Source organism: Chelonoidis abingdonii, chromosome 1, assembly GCF_003597395.2.
Source record: "Chelonoidis abingdonii isolate Lonesome George chromosome 1, CheloAbing_2.0, whole genome shotgun sequence".
Lineage (NCBI taxonomy): Eukaryota > Metazoa > Chordata > Testudines > Testudinidae > Chelonoidis > Chelonoidis abingdonii.
The window spans coordinates 269,956,421-269,960,509 of record NC_133769.1 but is presented as its reverse complement, the minus strand read 5'-3'; the positions used below and the strand labels follow the sequence as shown (position 1 = coordinate 269,960,509).

The 4,089-nt window shown below is 41.0% G+C and overlaps 1 protein-coding gene across 3 annotated transcripts in view; it reads right to left on the bottom strand.

Annotated features, from left to right (window-relative positions):
* The window catches only part of NALCN (sodium leak channel, non-selective), a 387,480-nt gene that overhangs the window by 379,671 nt on the left and 3,720 nt on the right, over positions 1 to 4,089 (bottom strand). Inside the window, exon 2 of one of the 3 annotated variants that reach the window (XM_032771366.2) lies at positions 2,753 to 2,867. The exons of the other annotated variants lie outside the window; for them this stretch is intronic. The gene's annotated coding sequence lies outside the window, so the exon portion shown is untranslated. The remainder of the gene's footprint in view (positions 1 to 2,752; positions 2,868 to 4,089) is intronic. 3 annotated transcript variants of the gene reach the window in all.

Below are 4,089 nucleotides of genomic sequence, written 5' to 3'. Positions count from 1 at the left end.
CCCCCCCCCGGGGTCAGGGAGCCACGGCTCCGGTGGACCTGCCGCAGGCATGCCTGCGGCAGCTCCGCCAGAGCCGCGAGACCCGCGCGGGGGGCGGCGAAATGTCCCGGCGCCTAGGGCATCAGAAATCCTAGCGCCGGCCCTGCTTGTAAGCTTTCCTGTGTTCATGTGAGTCAGGCCGGAAAGAACGGACGATGGGGGCTCACAGGACTTGTGACCATGTCACCTGGTACTGGAATCCATCTTAAACCTGGTGCTTTTCCATTTAGAAGGTGGGGTGGGGACTCAGCGAGACAAAAGATTCACGCCTTCCGCCAAAGATATAAAAGTGGGTGGAACAGAACAAAGGGGGCTGCAGTCATGAGAAAACCCCTAATTACCACCTGAGCTGGAACTAACAAGAACAGTACCAAGAGAAAGGATTGGGCCCAAACTAGGAAAGAGTCTAGTCTGTGAAAGAAGCTTATTGGAACATCTCTGAGGGTGAAATTTACCTGTATTCAATTCCTTAAATGTATTAGGCTTAGACTTGAGTGTTTTGTTTTATTTTGCTTGGTAACTTACTTTGTTCTGTCTGTTATTACTTGGAACCACTTAAATACTACTTTTTATACTTAATATAATCACTTTTGTTTATTAACCCAGAGTACTTGATTAATAGCTGGGGGAGCAAACACCTGTGCATATCTCTTTATCAGTGTTATAGAGGGTGGACAATTTATGAGTTTGCCCTGTATAAGCTTTATATAGAGTAAAACAGATTTGGGGTTTGGATCCCATTGAGAGCTGTGTGTCTGGATGCTGGAGATAGGTAACTTGCTGAGCAGTTTTTGGTTAAAGTCTGCAGCTTTGGGGGCCTGGACCAGACCTGGGTCTGTGCTGCTGCAGCAGGCTAGCGTATCTGGCTTAACAAGGCAGGGTTCTGGAGTCCCAAGCTGGCAATGGAAACTGGCTCAGAGGTAATTCCAGCATGTCAGGTGTCAGTCCCAAGGGAGTCTCTGACCAAACCTGTCACATACTGTTAAAACCTTTAATCTGCAAATAGACCGATCACCAGACTTGGGTCTTTGAATGTTTCCTGTGTCTTGTCTTGTCAATGGCTTAGGACAGTACTTATATATTTATTGGCTACATTGTTGCAAACTTTCCTTTCGGACGCAGACCCTGCCATCATTATCCATGCCTTTCTTACCTCAAGATTAAACTATTGCAATATGCTGTTTGTGGGGCTAAACCTTAAAATCATTCAGCGACTGAAGCTGGTACAGAACATAGTGACTTGCTTATTGAGCGTCTTGATCTTATGGAACGTCTTGCTGGGAGCATGTGACACCAGTACTCTGGGATCTGCCCCAGCTTCCTATTGCACTCTGGATGGAAGTTAAGATGTTGGGTATGACCTATAAACCCAAAGGCCTGGGACCTGCCTATCTGAGGGACTGCCATGCTGTAATACCACAGCTGCAATCAGCAGAGGCATCCAGGCTGGATCTCACTCATTAGAGGAGAGGAGGTGGATGGCAAAGCATTCCCTATGAGAGTCCAGAATGCTGGAGCTTATCTCCCTCCTTTATCCAAAACAGATCAAATTTGGTGACCTTGTGGGCATGTTGCAAAAGACATCTGTTTGAGGGGGCTTCTGGAGAGGACTATGGGTGTGCTTACCAGAACAGTGGAGCAGAGGAAAGGAGCATTTTCGTAGGCAGCTTTCTGGCTGGCAGAGTGCCTGTTTGAATTATTATTTTAATGCTACTAGGGTTTTGTTGTATTACTAATTATGTGTTAAGGCATCTAGAGCCCTGCATACACATCTTTTTGTTATTTAAATTGCAATACATTTTAAAAATAAAATAAATAGTGATTATTTTCTTTTATAATTATTATATTTTTATATATATTAAGGATTCTTAAAAGAAATCATTCTCCTCCTCCACACCCCTTTCCAGCCATTAGTGCACTTGTAGATTTCCAAAGCAACAAACACCTACATCCTTAAAAATCAAAATTTTGAAAGAAAAATCAGGAACCTTTTAAGCTTCTGAGGTGTGTGGTGGTGGTGTTTGTTTGTTTGTTTGTTTGTAAATAAATGTGGCATTTAAAACACATTCTTATAACTATAGGAAAAATACTACAGTAGAACCTGAGAGTTACGAAAATCAGAGTTACGAACTGACCAGTCAACCACACACCTCATTTGGAACCAGAAGTAACCAATCAAGCAGCAGCAGAGACAAGACAAAAAAAATAAATAAAGTCAAATACAATACTGTACTGTGTTAACTGTAAACTAATAAAAAAATAAAGGGAAAGCAGCATTTTTCTTCTCCATAGTGGAATTTCAAATCTGTATTAAGTCAATGTTCAGTTGTAAAGCTTTGAAAGAACAACCTTAACATTTTGTTCAGAGTTACAAACATTTTAGCGTTACGAACAACCTCCATTCCCCAGGTGTTTGCAACACTGAAGTTCTAATGGCATCAAAGGTTGCAGTCATAAGCTTATTATCCTATTACCGTTTGAGCTCTACCACTCAATTTTTGGGAAGACAATAAATTGGACTCATAATCTAGGAAGTGGAGGCCATACTTGTTTGTAAGGACTTGGAGGAATTTCTAGAGAAGGAACATACAAAAGCAGAGGTGGAAAGATGTAGAAGAAACAAAAATAAAAGTCCAGCACACTGAATTCCAGGCCCCAATTCTCAAAAGGTATTTTCTCCTAACTTGCATTGATTTCATTAGAAGTTAGGTACCTATATACTTTTGAGGATCTGGACTTAACAACATTGTCAGTCACAGACAAGGGAGCACTTCCTTCTAGACAATGCCATCAGCAGAATCCAGACACTTCATCTAATGTAGGAAATACTGCACAAAAGAAAAGAAAAGAAAAGAAAAGAAAAGAAAAGAAAAGAAAAGAAAAGAAAAATAGATTACAAGTGAATGGTGCTACATTTTCATTAAAATGCAGTCAGGGGATTTAATGTATAAAATGTATCTGAGGCTGAACTTGCTCTCTCCCCCAAAACTGGGTTTTATATTCAGAACCTACAGCAGATTCAAATCCCTGCTTTAGCTAAAGCAGGGGTCAGCAACCTTTCAGAAGTGGTTTGCCAAGTCTTCATTTATTCACTCTAATTTAAGGTTTCGCGTGCCAGTAACACATTTTAACGTTTTTAGAGGGTCTCTTCCTATAAGTCTATAATATATAACTAAACTATTGTTGTATGTAAAGTAAAGAAGGTTTTTAAAATGTTTAAGAAGCTTCATTTAAAAATTAAATTAAAATGCAGAGCCCCCTGGACCGGTGGCCAGGACCTGGGCAGTGTGAGTGCCACTGAAAATCAGCTCGCGTGCCGCCTTCGGTATATGCCATAGGTTGCCTACCCCTGAGCTAAAGCATGTGTGTATTACGTTAGTAAAACTATAAAGGTAATTTAGTTTGCTTTGTAAACATAACACCTCTATTTGCTTCCTACATACCCCACAAAAATCCCAGGTTTTTTACTGTCTGAACTCCTAAACACCACAAAAAGAACCCAAATAATTTTCAAAAATGATTACTTCTCAGATGCTCATTATTTCAAATTATTCTAAAATTCAAAGGTCTACCTCCAAATAAAAGAGAGCAACAGATCTGTTTCCTACCTCTCAAGATCATGATACCTGCATCTCTTGATGAGCTGCTGTATTATTATATTATAGTATTATTATTAACTCATGTTTTTAGACATCTTTATCCCCAAAACACTAGACATACACCCTTGCTAAGGCAGGGGTGCACCAGAATATAGGCAGAAGATCAAAAGTGACCCACTGAGCTTTAAAGTATCAGAGGGGTAGCCCTGTTAGTCTGAATCTGTAAAAGCAGCAGAGAATCCTGTGGCACCTTATACACTAACAGACGTTTTGGAGCATGAGCTTTCGTGGGTGAATACCCACTTCGTCAGACGCAGGTAGTGGAAATTTCCAGGGGGAGGTATATATATGCTAGCAAGCAAGCTAGAGATAACGAGGTTAGTTCAATCAGGGAGGATGAGGCCCTGTTCTAGCAGTTGAGGTGTGAAAACCAAGGGAGGAGAAACTGGTT